The sequence below is a fragment of the Oryctolagus cuniculus genome, chromosome 13 (genome assembly GCF_964237555.1).
Source record: "Oryctolagus cuniculus chromosome 13, mOryCun1.1, whole genome shotgun sequence".
Classification (NCBI taxonomy): Eukaryota; Metazoa; Chordata; class Mammalia; order Lagomorpha; family Leporidae; genus Oryctolagus; species Oryctolagus cuniculus.
In genome coordinates, this window is record NC_091444.1 from 47,751,428 (window position 1) to 47,769,807 (window position 18,380).

Below are 18,380 nucleotides of genomic sequence, written 5' to 3' on the forward strand. Positions count from 1 at the left end.
GGCCTCTACCACATGGAACACCTGGATAGAGTTGCAGGCTCCTGGCTTTGGCCTGATCCAGCCCCAGCTGTTACAGCCTTGGGAGTAAACTGGTGAATGGAAGATCTCTCTCTCTCTCTTTCTCTCTCTCTCTCTCTCTCTCTCTCTCCCACTCCCTCTCTCTCTGTAACTCTGCCTTTTTAAATACATAAATCTTTTTTTAAAAAATTAATGAATGTGTCCATAGAAGAGATAGAAAAAAATTATGCTTGCATTTTTTAAGATAAATTTATTTATTTGAAAGTCAGAGTTACACAGAGAGAGAAGGAGAGGCAGAGAGAGAGAGAGATCTTCCATCCACTGGTTCACTCCCCAGTTGGCTGCAACGGCTGGAGCTGACCCAATCCAAAGCCAGGAGTCAGGAGCTTCTTCCGGGTCCCCCATATGGGTGCAGGGACCAAAGGACTTGGGCCATCTTCTATTGCTTTCCTAGGCCATAGCAGAGAGCTGGATGAGAAGTGAAGCAGCCAGGTCTCAAACCAGCGCTCATATGGGATGCGGGCAGTGCAGGTGGTGGCTCTACCAGCTATGCCACAGTGCAGGCCCCATTATGCTTGTATTAATCCATTCATGCTACTGCAAGAAAAATATCATAAACAACAGAAATGTATTTCTACAGGAAGTCCAAGATTCAGGTCCCAGGAATATCTGGTGAAGGCCAACTTCCTGGCTCATAAGTGGTCATCTTTTTGTTGTATTCTCTATGGCTGTGCTAAGAGCAAAGGACCTCTCTGGGTTGTCTTCCCCAAGACACTAATCCTGCCCCCTGACATAGGCCCCACCTCCTAATACCATGACTTTGGGGGTTAGGTTTCAATCTATAGATTCTGGGCAACACAAGCATTCAGCCTAAAGCAACTCTTATGACCATGTCTCTTCAGAAGCTGTTTCTCATCCCCCACACTGACCTGTGCTGACTTTGCTCTTCAGTGACAGGGATTCGTCTTTGCTGATCTCGACACTGTCGGAGAGGGGATTTAGAGCGCTCTTCTTGTTGGGAGAAGGCTTTCTTCAGGAAGGTAAGGGGAGTTCAGAACAAGCCTCTTCCCAGTTGTTGGTTCCCAAATGTCTCCCTCTCAAAATACTCCTTAGGCCACTGTGGCACATTCTGCACCCTTTCAAATGAATAGGTGAGTGAATGACGAGAGCAATGAATGACAGGAGGATGGATGGATAGAAAGATGAATGGACGGGCAGATGAACAAAGGAAAGCCCACATGAGGCTTCAGACCACCCCCGGTTAGAGGGCAGGGCTGAGCAGCACAGATGAAATGCCGGCTCTCAGGGGTCCCTGTCCCCACTGAGCATGAGTGCAGAATTGTTCTCTTACACATACACCATGAGGCTGAACCCTCAACAGCCAGGAGAGGAGAACCACAGGGTCAACATGTCTGGGGGCCAGCGCTGTGGCATAGCGGGTAAAGCCGCCGCCTGTAGTGCCAGCATCCCATATGGACACCGGTTCAAATCTCAGCTGCTCCTCTTCTGATCCAGCTCTCTGCTATGGCCTGGGAAAGCAGAAGAAGATGGCCCAAGTCCTTAGGCCCTTGCACCCGTGTGGGAGACCCGGAAGAAGCTCCTGGCTCCTGGCTTCAGTTCGGCACAGCTCTGGCTAGAGCAGCCAACTGGGGAGTGAACCATCAGATGGAAGACCTTTCTCTCTCTCTCTCTCTCTCTCTCACTCTGCCTCTCCTCTCTCTGTGTAACTCTGACTTTCAAATAAATAAATAAATCTTTAAAAATAAAAAATAAAAGGGGGACAGTATTGTGGCATAGTGGGTAAATCTCTAATTCCGATCTAGCTCCGGGCTAATGGCCTGAGGATGCAGCTGAGCATGGCCCAAGTCCTTGGGCCCCTGCACCTACGTGGGAAACCCAGAAGCTTCTGGCTACTGGTTTCAGTCTGGCCCAGCCCTAGCTGTTGAGGCCATCTGAGGAGTGAACCAATGGATAGAAGATCTCTTTCTGTGTCTGTCCTTCTCTCTGTGTAACTCTTTCAAAGAAATAAAATAAATCTAAAAAAAAAAAAAAAAAAAAAGAATGTGATCTAATGGTAGTTAATAAACTGGGGGAAACCTAGTGGGCCTGTTTGTGCCTCAAGGCTGGGGAACATCCAGCCGCAGGCCATGTAAGGCCGGTGAAATCATTGGGCTTGGTGCTGCATGCTGCATCCATATATAGGACTAGAAATTTAGTTAAGTCCATAGCAGGCTAATTTTTTGGCTGATAATTTTGTACAGTCCGTAAATGATGTTCTAAATAACCAAATGGCTCCCCTCTCAGGGGAGGCCAGCAGGGACAGGGCTCAGAGACAGCTTCTCGCTTCGGATTTCTTCAGCCTAAAACGTTCGTCATGACCGGGTGCCTCGCGACGAGGCAGTGCGACCTGAATCCCACCAATTGCTTGGTGTTGTTATATCCACGGTGTTACCAGCAGTGAAAGGTCATTCACGCCATGATTACACTTTTTGGCAGAAGCAGGGTTTGCATCTGTGGAAATCAAAAAAGAGGATCCTGCAAAGGAATGCATGAGAGACCACTGCAGGGGGAGAAAGAGCCTTCTCAGAACGGTGAGTGCAAGCCGTCTCGTTGCTTCCTAGCGGCACTTTGGTCATTTATGAGTGCACATGTGCTTAAGGGTTTAACCTGAGTCCTTGTGTAATTAGCTCTGAGTGCATGTGTGTCCGTGCCAACATTTCTAGAAGCCTGTGTACACAGACACGGGTATGTAAAGGATCCCAAATAGGATCCTAATCTCGAAAACTTTGGCTCAGAAATGAGACAGATTGAAACAATCTATGAAAAGAATAAGAAACAGAAAGGAAATTGAGTCAGAAGAGGGAAAAGGTCAACATCTTATTGAAGAAACACAAAGGCATAAATTGAAAATAGATGTTCACCACCCATTCTAACCGGATGCCCTGCTGTCAGGATGTTTGAAAATGACCAACTTCCATACAATGGCTTAATGCTGCCCAGCCTTGGATGGGTTTAGGTCTTCACCATTCACATGTGAAAGAAGTGTAGGTCAGGCTGAAGAATAAACTCACTGGAGAATTTCTTGTTTATAGACATGATTTGAAAAATTTTTCATTCATCTAAATGATTATAAAATAGTGCCTTATATTCTAGAAAGAAATAAAATCTCAAGGAAATGATTACCGATGTATCATTTCTTTATTAAACAGAAGTTCTTAATAGTTTCTGAAGAGAAGTTCCAAAGACCTTTCATTTTGACTGAGTATGCCAGTGTAAAAATGAAGCAATAGAATGTCATGTTTTCAATCTCCTAGACAGATTTAGTATGAAACATTACAAGAAAATGGAAGACGTATATAGATCTTAGCTGATGTCCCTCTGGAACCTGTTTTCTTGAAAGTTTAGGTATTTCGCAAATCTCCTGCATTTGTATAATGGTTTGTCCTTTTTCAAAGGGCTTTTGCATTTCTGATCCTTGTTGATCCTCATAACAACTTTGCACGATGTTTGAGCATTAAGTGGGAGGAAACATGAGCTACTGAGAAGTTGTGTGGTTTATTTGAGGTGTCACAGCCAGTGACAGCCCAACAACAAGTAATTCCTATTCTCTTTCCACTAGTCATTAACGCCTCCCTAAAATAATACACAGGATATCTGCACAGCCCATTCTAAGAACTAGAGAGACTCCCCCGTGTTGTGTTACAGGGAGTTGACATAAGGCACATATTTTCCTAGAGGACACCTCGCGGCCATTCTGGGCAGCCAGTGCACAGGCTGTGATAAGTGTTTGACTGTCATCTGTCATTCCACGTGCAGAGGAAAGGGCCTTGGATGGGGGTCAGGAAAGCTGAATGCTTGCTTTTATAATTAAGAAGCTTGCAGGGGTGGGTATCTGGCACAGTGGTTAAGACAGATTTGCTAATTTAGTCAGTTGTTAAGACAAGCAGTGGTTAAGACAGATGCACCCATTCCACTTCAGAGCACCTGGGTTCAAGTCTTTGCTCCTGAGCCCGCTTCCTGCGAATGTATACCCTGGGAGACAGCAGGTGAAAGCTTAGGCAGTTGGGTCCCTGTCAGCCAGGTGAGGACCTCAATTGATTCTAGAATCCTGGCTTTGGCCTGGCCTAACTGTGGCTGTTGTAGGAATTTGAGGGGAAAACTAGTGAATGGGGGATCTTTCTCCATCTCTCTGTCTCTGTACCTTTTCCTATCTCTCTCTCAAGTAAATAAATAAATAATTTTATTAAATATGTTTAAAAATTCTATGATGAGTCATTTATAAAAAATGAAGAATTATCCTTTTAAATTTTTTTTGTAAAATTCAAATTTCCATTGGGTGTGAATTAGAACTACTCTGTAATTTAACAGGTCAGTCACACAGCTTTGTCCTTTTGTTCTGTGACCCTAAAAACTGCTCCAGGGGCCAGCACTGTGGTGTAGTGGGCTAACTACTATTCCGCCTGTGGCACTGGAATCCCATATAGGCACTGGTTCAACTTCTGGCTGCTCCTCTTCCCATCTAGCTCTCTGCTATGGCCTGGGAAAGCAGTGGAAGATGGCCCAAGTGCTTGGGCCCCTGTAGCCATGTGAGAGACTTGGAAGAAGTTCCTGGTTCCTGGCTTCGGATCAGCACAGCTCCAGCTATTGTGGCATCTGGGGAGTGAACCAGAGGGTGGAAAACTTTTCTCTGTCTCCCTCTCTCTCTCTCTGTAACTCTACCTCTCAAATAAATAAATATTTTTTAAAATAATAATAAATAAAAATAAATTAAAAACTGCTCCAAAGAGGTTGTGCAATCTGATATTATAGCAACTCATTATTTCTTCTCAAATAAATTCTTCATTGGCCTAATTCAGGGTGGGAAAGGGGGGCTTCTAGTCCATCTGATGGTTTTCATTAATACATCAACAACTATTTTACTTCAGTGACATATTCTGAGGTGATAGTTCGTCAATAGATTAAGGAAACATTGCAATCTAACACATTCCAGTAAATAACCAGGACAAGATTAATGGTTGAGTCTAATGAAAGCCATCTGTCCCAGTAGCTAGCCCACTTTCTTCATTTCATTTTGGATTTCAATAAATGGTGACTGCTGAAGCATACGTGAGTCAGGCTGAGTAAATATAATTCTTAGGGTGTGATATTCACTTCCCTTAGAACACCAACCAGTATCCACATAGCCTACAGTCGGAAGAGGGAAAACCTAGTCAGCTGGCAGGCTGGTTTGTTGACTTGAAGGCTACAGATCTATTTCTGTCCTCTGGTTTACATGAGCTGTGTTTTCTTGGTGAACAGGCTCCACCATAGAATGATGGGCTCAGACAGCAAAATGTGTTGGTCTTACATATTGAATGCTGCCCTCATCTCAAAGCATGATGAGTCAGCAATCAATATAAATTATGTAATTGTCTAAGGTAGAATGAACACAATTCCTCTGTGGCAATGTCTAACCTAATGATTGGAATTAAATACATATTGGAGAGGGTGAAATAATGTGCATTACATTTTTTGAAGGCACTCTTCAAAATGAAAACTTATACAAAACTAGGCTGGAAAAACATACTAAAAAAATTAACAACTATCTCTGGCAGTGAGATCAAGTGATCTTTATTTTCTTTGAAAAATGGTTTATTGTCTGCATTTTCAAAATATTCTTCATAATCTTTTATTATCTAAGTAATAAAATAAAAAAATTTGTTTTATTACTAGTTACAATTATGTCCTTTACTAATATTTTGATGGCAGATTTACAGATATGTTAGTAAATAAGATTAAATTCAGGGGCCAGTGCTGTGGCATAGTGGGTAAAGTCACTGCCTGCAGTGCCAGCATCCTATATGGGCACTGGTTCGAGTCCTGGCTGCTCCACTTCCAATCCAGCTCTCTGCTATGGCCTGGGAAAGCAGTAGAAGATGGCACAAGTCCTTGGGCCCCTGCACCTGCATGGGAAGACCCAGAGGAAGCTCCTAGCTCCTGGCTTCGGATCACCACAGCTCCAGCCATTGCGGCCAACTGGGGAGTGAACCAGCAGATGGAAGACCTCTCTCTCTGCCTCTCCTTCTCCCTCTGACTTTCAAATAAATAAATAAATTTTTTTAAAAAGATTAAATAAAATTTCACTTGATTTGTACCAATATTCCTACTCTAAAATAAAATTTTTATCTATTTACTTTTATTTATTTGAAAGGCAGAGACACAGAGAGAGAGAGAGAGAGAGAGACAGACAGACACAGAGGCAGAGACTCCATTCACGATTCACTCTCCAAATGCCGACAACAGTCAGGGCTAGGCCAGGCTGAAGCCAGAAACCTGGAATTGAGTCCAGGTCTACCACATGGGTGATAGAGATCCAAGTATTTCAGCCATCACCCCTGCCTCTCAAGATGTGCATTAGTGGGAAGCTGGAATAAAAAGCTAGGACAGAGACATTTTATATATAAATTTTATATATCAATATATATAAACATTTTATATTGTGCTAGCAATGAAATCTCATTTGACTAAAGCCTCCATAATTGAGCAAGAAGAAGACCACAAGAAATTCTAGTTTTTATTTTTTTTAAGATTATTTATTTATTTGAGAGGTAGAGTTCCAGTGAGAGGGAGAGACAGAGAGAAAGTCTTCCTTCTGTTGGTTCACTCCCCAGATGTCCGCAACAGCTGGAGCTGCTCTGATCCAAAGCCAGGACCCAGTTGTTTCTTCCTGGTCTCCCATGCCAGTGCAGGGGCCCATGCACCTGAGCCATCTTCTACTGCTTTCCCAGGCCATAGCAGAGAGCTGGATTGGAAGAGGGGCAGCCGGGACTAGAACTGGCACCCATATGGGATGCTGGCGCCGTAGACAGAGGATTAACCTACTGCACCACAGCGCCGGCCCTGAAATTCTAGTTTTTAAAATATAGGTGTTGGGGCCAACACTGTGGCCTGTAGGGTAAAGCTGCCACCTGCAGTGCCAGCATCCCATATGGGTCCTGGTTCAAGTCCTAGCTGCTCCACTTCTGATCCAGCAATGGCCTAAGAAAACAGTAGAAGATGGTCCAAGTCCTTGGGCCCCTGCATCCATGGGGAGACTGGAACAGGCTCCAGGCTCCTGGCTCCTGGCTTCAGATCAGTGCAGCTCCAGCTGTTGCAGCCATATAAGAAGTGAACACCTCCCACCCTGTGTCTGCCTCTATGTAACTCTGCCTTTCAAATAAATAAATCTTTAAAAAAAATAAAAAATAAAATGTATGTGTCTAGCCTAGTTTTTTTTTTTATTTTATTTTATTTATTGAACATAAATTTTCAAAGTACAGCTTACAATAGCTTCCCCCCCCCCATAACTTCCCTCCCACTAGCCTAGTTATTAAGACATCACATCCCACATCAGAGTATCTGGGTTCAGTCCCCAGCTCCAGCTCCTGATGGCTGCTGCCTGCTGATGCAGACCCTGGGAGGCAGCAGCTGATGCTCAAGCTCCTACCATCCACATGGGAAACCTAGAAAAGCTATAGGCTCCCAGCTTCAGCCCTGGCTTGGCAATGGCTGCTGAAGGCATATGGAGAGTAAAACAGTAAATGGGAGCTCTCCCCCAACCCTCTTTCTCTGCCTCTCAAAGACATAAATAAAATTAAGAGACACCTCTGACACCAAAAATAATTTATCCAGAGATCATCACTCATTTCTCAATTTTAGCTAATTAGAATATATCTAGGTATCCTGACATAATCCAAAAAGGCCTCTGAATAGTGAAAAAATTAAGATAAAAGAAGAAATATCTTGCTCAACGCAAAACCACTTACACTTTTCCTCTCTTTCAATGGTGTGGAGTCAGTGTAGAAAGAAACTCAGTGTTTTTATCTGTTAACTCACCAGGGTCTGAAATGCGGTTTTGAGGTGACTACACTGCTCGTGCAGGTTCCCAAGGACAATCTGAGCTCCATCAGCAGTCCTCAGAGTACCAACCCCTCTGTTCCAGGGGAGCAGCAGCCACAGTGGACACACAGTGACCTTCAGAGGGAGGTCCAGCCAGGGATGGATCCAGGCAGCATGCGGCACCCAGATCTCCCTCTTGATATGAAAATCAGTTTCATAGGGACCACTGAGCATAGCCCAAGAAAGAGTAAAACAAGACCTTTATCACTTCTGTCTAGCCAGTATTCTGGAATGTGGCACAACACTACAGAGGCTGACAAAGATTTTCCTAACTTCCTGTGTCAGTTACCCTTTGCTCCTTAACAAACTCAGTAACTTCCAACAACGAACCATGTATTTGGTCCCAATTTGGTAATTTGGGCTGGGATCAGCTGGGCAGTTTTTCTCTTAGTCCAGGCTGGTGGGTTTGCAGGGGGCTGCAATGTCCTCACTCCCAAGAGTCTGGAACTCTAGTGGGATACCTGGAATGAGTGGGATGGCTGTACTCCTCGAAGTGTGACCCCTGGTCTTCCAAGTGCTAGCCCAGGCTTACTCGCAGGTGGCTGTGTTTCCAAAAGCAAACACTCCAAGACGCTCTTCAAGGCCTAGCCTCAGAGGTGACACAGTGTCACTTCCAAGGCATTCTGCTAGTCAAAGCAAGACACTAAGCAGCCCAAAAACAAGAGATGGGCTAGTAGCCTCTAATCTTGATGGGGGAGTAGGAGAGTCGCATTGCATAGGATTACAGATGCAAGAGGCAAGATGCTTTGGGGTCCTTAGTGTAATAACCTACTATCACCAGCTAATGCCCCAAGCACCTCAAAAGTCTTAACTATGATGCATTTCTTCCTTAAAAGCCCAAAAACATCCAAAGCACCTGAAATTTTCTGCAGTTGTTTATCAGGTTTTCATTAAGTTCAGGAGAGAGATGCAATCACTAGCCATCATGAATGGGTCCAGACCCTAGCTCAAGAGCAATGCCTCAAGGCTAGCACTGTGGTTTAGTGGGAAAAGCTGCCACCTGCGACACCACCATCCCATATGGGAGTTGAAAATCTCTCGGTTTGAGACTGAGCCAGTCCACTTCTGGTTCAGTTCCCTGCTGATGCGCCTGGGAAAGCAGCATAAGATGGCTCAAAACTTTGGACCCCTGCACCCATGTGGAAGACCCAGATAGAATTCCGGGTTCCTGGCTTTGACTTGGCCCAGCCCTGGCTGTTGCAGCCATTTGAGGAGTGAATCAGTGAATGGAAGATCTCTGTGTGTGTGTGTATGTGTGTGTGTGTGTCTGTAAACGCTGCCTTTCAAATAAATAAATAAGTCTTTTAAACAAATAAAAAATAGAGCAATGCCTCTGCAGATGGCTCAGAAAGTGTCCAAAGGTCACCCTTCATTTTAAGGCCAAGATCTCACCCCAGGAGGAGTTTAAGCCATGTCATTTCCATGACACCTGACACGTGGAAAGGCATGTCTCTGAACTGCACCTGTGTGGGTTTGTGCCTGCCCCTACATGAGATGACAAGAACTTCCCCCTCTTGCATATTCATTTCCCCGTGCTCAGGGAGCCATAGCTTTGGAAGCAATTCCCTATCGTCTCTTTATTTGCTGCAAATAAATTACCTTGGGTGACAACTACTTCCAGTGGAAGTTTTGATTTCTACTCACCAAGAAATGAGCCATTCTGGTTCAGTGACAGTGCCACATTGCCATGGAGTCTACTCCTGCAGCTGGGACCACTCTGTCAGGTCCAGTGGGGTATAAATTCCTGGAGCAGCAGCAGCCATGCATCAGGCACCCAGCACCTTCATAATGGATGGGGCACCACAGCAGCTGTAGAATCCAGGGCCTGGTGGAGGAGGAAGTCCTGCTGGTAAGTGAAACATTCCCTACTTTTGTGCCCAAAGGGAGAGAGAGACATGGATGAGATTGGAGTTCCCACCGTGATGCAGGTGAAGATTGATATCAAAAATAGTCCCTTGTCATTAGGTTGCTTCTATTTCCTTTTGGCTGTTGTTTTTGTGTTGTCTCGTAATCTTTCTTTCGTCGCCCTGTTTCCCCCTGGCTCATGGCCCAGGAATCACATATAATTCTAATAAGCTTGGTTTCTCTCTTTCTAACCCACAATAGATCAAAAGGAGCAAATAGAAGGAAGCAAAAGAACTACTGATATTCAGTACTCTGACAAAAGCAAAAATGGCCTGGGAATCTTGACAGAGAGGAAGAGTCAGAAAAACTATCAAAGGCAAATTCAGGGATGGGTATTTTGCCTGTTGGTTAAGGAGCTGCTTGCAATTCCATATTCCACACCACACCACAGTGCTGAGTTCAAGTCCCAGCTCCACTCCTGATTCCAGTTTCCTGCTAATGAGTACCTTGGGAGATAGCAGATGATAGCTCAAGTATTTGGGACACCTGGGAGTCCCAGAAGTTCTGGGCTCCTGGCTTCCACCTGGCCAACCCCTGACTTTTGCAGGCATTTGGAGAGTGAACCAGCAGTTGGGAGAATTCTGAGTGACTCTTTCTCTCAAGTAAATAAATAAAATAATTTTTTTGACAGGCAGAGTTAGACAATGAGAGAGACAGAGAGAAAGGTCTTCCTTCTGTTGGTTCACCCCACAATGGCCGCTACGGCCAGCGCTGCGCCATTCCGAAGCCAGGAGCCAGGTGCTTCCTCCTGGTCTCCCCTGCGGGTGCAGGGCCCAAGCACTTGGGCCATCCTCCACTGCCTTCCCAGGCCACAGCAGAGAGCTGGACTGGAAGAGGAGCAACTGTGACAGAATCCTGCGCCCCAACCAGGACTAGAACCCAGTGTGCCAGCGTTGCAGGCAGAGGATTAGCCAAGTGAGCCACGGCACTGGCCTAAATAAAATAATTTTTAAAAAGCAACTTCAGGGATTAGTGCTGCGGTGTATGTAGTAAGTTAAGCTTCCACCTGCGGTGCTGGCATCCCATACAGGCACTGATTCAGGTCCTGACTGCTCCTTTTCCTATCTGGGTTTCTGTTAATGGCCTGGGAAAGAAGCAGAGGCTGGCCCAAGTGCTTGGGTCCCTGTACCCATGTGAGGGACTTCGAAGAAACCCCTATCTTCAGATCGACCCAGCTCCAACTGTGTATAATATAATTTTCTTTGTAAGATTTATTTATTTGAAAGATAGAGTGACAGAGACAAAGAGATATCTTCCATTTGCTGATTTGCTCCCCAAATGCCTATAATAGCCAAGGCAGGGCAAGGCAGAAACCAAGAGTAGGAACTCCATTTGGGTCTCCTATGTGAGTGGCAAGGAGCCAAGCACTTGAGCCATCATCTGACACCACCCAGGATATATTAGCAGGAAGCTGGATCAGAAGCAGAGCAGCCAACTCAAACCAGCACTTTGATGCAGGATGCCAGCGTTGCAGGTGGCAGCTTAACCTGCTGTGCCGCAGTGACTTTCTAAGCAGCTGCTGTGCTGGACTATTTGTGGATGTGTAGGACATGCTACCCAACCTCGAGAAGTTGAAAAATAGGGACTGGCATTGTGGCGTAGTGAGGTAAGCCACCACTTGTGATGCTGGCCTCCCAATGGGCACCAGTTTGAGTTCCTGATGCCCCACTTCCAATCTGGGTCCCTGCTAATGTGCCTGGGAAAGGCAATGAAAGATGGTCCAATTGTGTGGGCCCCTACACCCATGTGGGAGACCCAGATGAGGCTCCTGGCATTGGGCTGGCCCAGCACTGGCCATTGTGGCCATCTGGGGAGTAAATCAGCAGATAGAAGATTTCTCTCTCTCTCTCTCTCTCTCTCTTTCCCTCTCTTCCTTTCTCTCTGTAACTCTTTCAAAATACGTAATTCTTTTTTTAAAACTTAAAAAATTTAAATATGCTTGTAACAGATGCCATTGATATGAAAATAAAATGTATTGGATTAACTAAGAAAAGAAATATGTTGTCAGTGGTGCTATCAGTAAGACTTCAAAGAGATGTGGTCTTTGAGCTGTGCCATCTTCTGCTGCCTCCTAGGATGCATTAGCAGGACTCTGTAGCCCAGACTTGAACTAGACTCTCCCATAAGGGATGCTGGTGTCTTAATCAGCAACTTTACGCATAGTGCCTGCCCCATAACTTCTTTGCTTCTAATATTTTCCATCTGCAGTTGTGGAAGCTGAGGCTACAAGAGGGCTGAGTGGCCAATTGCATTATCATGAAAGAAATGTCCATGGCTCAGGAAGTTACAAGGGTTTTGGGAGCTCTGACCAGAAGTTTGGGACCAAGCAAATACTCTCATGTATGGTCAGGAACCACAAAAATCACGTTTCACCTGACAACACCGCATATGCAATGGTGGCCCTGTAGAATTATAATGCTATGGAAAAATCCCTATCACATAGTGATGTCACGGACACCAAAGCGTCCTAGAGCAAAGCATTCCTCACGTGTTTGTGATGAGGTTGGAGGAAGCAACTCTGCCACAATGCCAGTCCCATAAAAGCATACCACAGGGCCGGCCCTGTGGCATAGCGGGTAAAGCCACCACCTGCAGTGCCAGCATCCCATATGGATACCTGTTCGAGTCCTGGCTGCTTCACTATTTTTTTTAAGATTTTATTATTTATTTATTTGAAAGAGTTACACAGAGAGAGAAGGAGAGGCAGGGAGAAAGGTCTTCCATATGCAGGTTCACTCCCCAATTGGCCCAGGCTGTAGCAGAGAGTTGGATTGGAAGTGGAGCAGCAGCAACTTGAACCGGTGCCCATGTGGCCCCACCCGCTACACCATAGCGCTGGCGCCCAGGCTGCTTCATGTCTGATCCAGCTCCCTGCTAATGCGTCTGGGGAGCAGTTGAAGATGGTGCAAGTGTTTGGGCCCCTGCAGCCACATAGGGGACCCGGAAGAAGCTCCTTGCTCCTGCTTTGGTTTGGCCAGCTCCAGCCTTTGGGGCGCCATTTGGGGGGTAAACCAGAAGATGGACGATCTCTCTCTCCCTCTCTCTGTTTCTCCCTCCCTTCCTCTCCCTTTCTGTAACTCTGCCTTTCAAAAAATTAAATAAATAAATAAATCTTTTTTTAAAAAAAGACGTATCACATATGATTCCGTACAGAGGCCTGACAACAATCATTGAGAACTAGATTGTTCTTTTGTGTATTTACGATACTATGCTTTTGATTGTTCTTTTACAGTGTACTCCTCTACTCAGAACAACAAAAAAAATCAAGTTTACTTGTTTACATGTAGATCCCGACCTGGAGGGGCAGCGAGGGGAAGTATTCCCCAGCAGCCTTCAGGAAACCGCAGCAACCCAATTCGAGTTTTTCTTTCTGTGCTTCAAGGTGTTCTTTTTGTCCTCATTTTCATCAGGCATTTCGGTAGGGATCTGGGAGCTCTATGTAGCCAGCAGTCCCTGTGGTGAGAGTGAGCGTATCTTACGTAATGGCACGTCTGGCTTGGGAGATGATGGGCATAATGTGAGTGGTGGTCACGGTTGCGCCAGAGTCTATCTACATTGCAATTACTACCTGCAGCTATGCCCCACACATGGCTCCATTCGGAGCCACACTCCACTGCTTGCCTTCACCAGAGACTGTACAAGCAGAGCCTGTAATCTTCCCCCATCTCCCTCATTCCTGGTTTTTATTTTCATTCTTCTCCTTTTACCACTGCAATATTCACAATTCAAATGCTGCCCATGAAACTTAGGACATTAACCATCTGTGAGGACACCTTTTATCTCCTATCAGCAAGATTGCCTGCAAAAGCCACAGAATCAAAAACACAGGTGTGGAGTGCATACCTGAGGTAGTCGTTTTTAAGCCACCTGCACTTATGGCGCAAGAATACTAAGAAATCATTAATGCTCCTATTGGTCTTCAAAAGACCATCTGCTGCTTTTCAGTGTGAGAAAAGCTCTGTTAACTGGGTGCACACATGCACAGAAAACTTCAGGGCAGCAGAGAAGCTCATCCACAGGCAGTTTCTAGTTTCCTAAATAGATTATACTTTCCAGTTCTCTCGTCCACTAGGGCGGGCTTGTGCTACAGCCAGTAAATCTGCTGTTTGGAATGCCTGCATCCCATGTTAGAGTGCCTGCTTTGAGCTCTGGCTACTCCTTGCTTCCTATCCAGCTTCCTGCTATTGCTCCAGGGAAAGTAGCTGATGTTGGGCAAAGCACTTGCGTTCCTGCCACTCACATGGGAGACCTGGATGGAGTTCCTGGATCCAACCTGGCCCAGTGCTGGCTATTGAGACCATTTGGGGAGTGAGCCAGCAGATGGGAGAGTCTCTGTGTGTGTGAGTGTGTGTGTGTGTGTGTGTGTGTGACTCTGCCTTTCAAATAAATACAAATAAATTTTTTAAGATGAACGATTTCAATTAAAGAATAATACAATGAATTCTTCTCCAAATTATTCTATCCTTTTGCAGTCCTCTTTTTTTAAAGATTGATTTATTTATTTGAAAGGTAGAGTTACAGAGAGGCAGAGGTGCAGAGAGAAAGAGAGAGAGAGAAGAGAAATTGAGAGAGAAAAATCTTCCATTCACTAGTTCACTCCCCAGATGGCTATACGGGCCAGAGATGTGCCAATCCAAAGCCAGAAGTCAGGAGCTTCTTCTGGGTCTCCTACATGGGTACAGTGGTTCAAGGACTTGGGCCATCTTCTACTGCTTTCCTAGTCCATAGCAGAGAGCTGGATCAGAAGTGGAGCAGCCAGGACTCGAACCGGAACCCATATGGGATGTCAGCACTGCAGGCAGTGGCTTTACTCCCTACGCCACAGCGTCAGCCCCTGTTCTATCCTTTTTAAGTCCTCTTTTTTTTAATTTTCATTTTATTTGAAATGAGATGTAAGCCTCTCCAGCGAAGTCTTAACCTCTATGCTAAACACCTACCACCTTTTTGCATTTTTTTCTTTATTTTTGTTTCAGTACTATTTTAACATTTCCAAGGAATTCCGGTTCTTTCTTTCTTTCTTTCTTTCTTTCTTTCTTTCTTTCTTTCTTTCTTTCTTTCTTTCTTTCTTTCTTTCTTTTTTTGACAGGCAGAGTTAGACAGTGAGAGAGACAGAGAGAAAGGTCTTCCTTCCATTGGTTCACCCCCAAAATGGCCGCTAGGGCCAGCGCGCTGCACCGATCCGAAGCTAGGAGCCAGGTGCTTCCGCCTGGTCTCCCATGCAGGTGCAGGGCCCAAGGACCTGGGCCATCCTCCACTGCCCTCCCGGGCCACAGCAAAGAGCTGCACTGGAAGAGGAGCAACCGGGACTAGAACCTGGTGCCCATATGGGATGCCAGCGCTGCAGGCGGAAGATTAACCAAGTGAGCCACGGCACCAGCCTCCCCCCGTTCATCATTTCTTTAGACATCTATTTTTAAAAAGGATTTTTCTTTGTGTAACTAAAATATTAATTAGCTCTACTAATAAAACTAATGTCATCTAATACCTAGTCTAAAATCAAATGTCCTAAATTCATTCAAAAATGGAATTTTTAGAGGCAAGTGTTATGGGACAGTAGGTTGTCACTGCTTGGGATGCCACATCTCATATCAAAGTGCTGGCTCCAGGCTTGTTTATTCTGCTTCTTCTCATACAGCTTCCTGCTAATCCATCCTGGAAAATAGCAGAGGATGGCTCAAGTGCTTGACCCCCTGCAACCATCATGGGAGACTCAGATGGAATTCCTGGCTCCTGGCTTCTTTCTTCCTCAGCCCTGACTGTTGCACATATTTAGGGGAGTAAACCAGCAGATGAAAATCAATCTCCCTCTCTCCTTCTCTCTCTCCTTCTCTCTCTCTCTCTCTCTCTCTCTCTCTCTTTCTCAGCAGTTCAAGTAGATGAAAATAAATAAACATTTTTAAATGGCGTTTTATAGTTTTGTTTGCTCAAACCAGTATCCAAACAAGATCCACATATTCTATGTAATTTTTATGTTTCAGCCATAAAAATGTGTTTAGAAGGGCCGGCATTGTAGCTTAACAGGTAAAGCCACCACCTGCGACTCCAGCATCCCATATGGATGCTGGTTTGGCCTGGCTGCTCCACTTCTGATCCAGCTCCCTGCTAATGATGTACCTGGGAAAGAAACAGACAATGGCCCAAGTCCTTGGACCCCTGTACTCATGTGGGTGACCTGGAAGAAGTTCCTGGCTCCTGGCTTTGGCCTGGCACAGCCCTGGCCATTGCAACCATTTGGGGAATGAACCAATAGGTGGTCTCTCTCTCTCTCTCTCTCTCTCTTTAAGATTTATTTATTTATTTACTTGAAATTCAGAGTTACACAGAGAGGAGAGGGAGAGGGAGAAGAAGAGGGAGGGGAGAGAGAGAGAGAGAGAGAGATGAGAGAGAGATATCTTCCATCTGCTGGTTTACTCCCCAAATGGCTGCAATGGCTGGAGCTGTGCCGATCCAAAGCCAGGAGCCAGGAGCTTCTTCTGGATCTCCCACACGGGTGCAGGAGCCCAAGGCTTGGACCATCCTCTACTGCTTTCCCAAGCCATAGCATAGAACTGGATCAGAAGTGGAGCAGCTGGGTCTCGAACTGGCGCCCGTATGGGATGCTGGCATTGCAGGTGGCAGCTTTACCTGTCATGCCACAGCACCGCCACCCCCTCCCCAACTCTGCCTCTCAAACAAATGAACTAAATAAATAAATAACATCTTTTGAAAAAAATTGGGAGAACCAACAAGAGCTATCACAATTATACAATTTCCAAGAGTGCATTAAGTAAGACTTTTGTTTTCAGCCTACCCGCTTGTCAATCTCAATTCATCCTTTTTTCTTTTTTCAAGCCATTTAAGTGTTTCTCTGCTTCTAGGATGAGTTCCTTAGCTTTTCCCTTTCCCCTCTCCATTCCCTAACCTTCTTTGCTACCTGTTGTTTCAGACTAACATTCCCTTTGGTGAAAGCCCAAACGCTAGCAGTTGTAGCTCAGACGCCAAGCTTGGCCCAGAGTCAGTATCTGTCCCAACATTTTCTTTTCTCTTTTTTTTTTTAAACCTAATTTGATGTTTTATTACTAAAAGAAAAGATCAGTATGGTACAGTATTACTCCAGAGGAATTAAAGGAAGATCCTTAGGGCTGCTTCACCCACAAAAATATGGAACGCTTCCTGAATTTGAGTGTCATCTTTGCACAGGGGCCATGGTGATCTCGGTTTTGTTCCAGTGTTAGTATATGTGCTGCCAAAGCAAGCACCAAACATCTTCTTTTACATTTATTTTAGTAATTACAGTTAACAGTAACTAAGGAACTATGTATTTAGCTTATTTCTTGATTTTGCATGTTCTTATGCATCCAGTGAACCAATTACTTTTCTTTTCTCTCTCTTTTTTTTTTTTTTAAGATTTATTTTATTTATTTGAAAGACAGAGAGAGGTAGAGACAGAGAGAGAGGTCTTCCATCCACTGGTTCACTCCCCAGATGGTCACAATGGCTGGAGCTGCACCGAACCAAAGGCAGGAGCCAGGAGCTTCTTCCGGGTCTCCCACAGGGGTGCAGGGGCCCAAGGAGTTGGGCCATCTTCTACTGCTTTCCCAGGCCACAGCAGAGAGCTGGATCAAAAGAGGAGCAGCCGGGACTAGAACCAGCGCCCATATGGGATGCCGGCGCTTCAAGCCAGGGCTTTAACCTGCTGTGCCACAGCGCCAGCCCTGAACCAATTACTTTTCTTTAAAAAAAAAAAAAAAAAGGGAGTATCTCCCATCCACTGGTTCACTCCCTAACTGGCTGCAATGGCCAGGTCTATGCCAGGCTGAACCCAGGGGCCAGGAACTCCAGTGGATCTCCCACCTGAGTGGCAGGGACACAACCCCTTGGGTCATTTTCTGCTGCTTTCCTAGGTGCATTCACAGGGAGTTGGCTTGAAAGCAGAGCAGCTGTGATCTAAATCAGCACTCTGACATCGGTGGTTGGTGTCACACATGGTGGCTTAACCCACTGTGCCACAACACCGGCCTGGACTAGTTCCTTCAGGTTGAATCCATCATCCTAAATTGTGTTGTGACTTGTACCTCCCTTAACTGATGGCAGCACAGGCTGAATTCCATACCGCAAGTGGCCCCATACTCACCAGGAATCAAAGGCCCATCAGCCTACACCCTCTCATCCTTCATTTTTCCAAACCGAAGTTTAAATGGGTTCAGTAAATCCTTTAAGCAAATTTTCAAACCTAAGGGTGGCTTTAGCAACCTCTCACCCTGCACTTGTTGTCAGAAGTGAGAAGAGTCATGTACAGTGTTCCCTTTAATGTCAGAGATATCAAAGCAACACACTTGAAGGAAATAGAAATTGTCTTGAGAGAAGAAAACAAGAGGGGCGGGGGACGGATTGCAGACTTGTGGTGCATCCCGTATCAGAGCACCGGCTCAGGTCCTAGTTGCTCTGCTTCCAATCCAGCTTCCTGCTGAGGCACATGGGAAGGCAGCAGAACATGGCCCAAATACTTGGGCCCCTGCCACCATGTGGGAGACTCAGTGTTCCTGGTTCCTGTCTTCAGC

At 45.4% G+C, this 18,380-nt stretch overlaps 1 non-coding gene across 1 annotated transcript; it reads right to left on the reverse strand.

The window, feature by feature from the left end:
* Nucleotides 1–16,974: 16,974 nt before the first annotated feature.
* LOC127483611 (U6 spliceosomal RNA) lies at nucleotides 16,975–17,078 on the reverse strand. The gene has a single exon (XR_007910052.2). It is a non-coding gene; the product is annotated as a U6 spliceosomal RNA (small nuclear RNA).
* Between the last annotated feature and the right edge of the window lie 1,302 nt (nucleotides 17,079–18,380).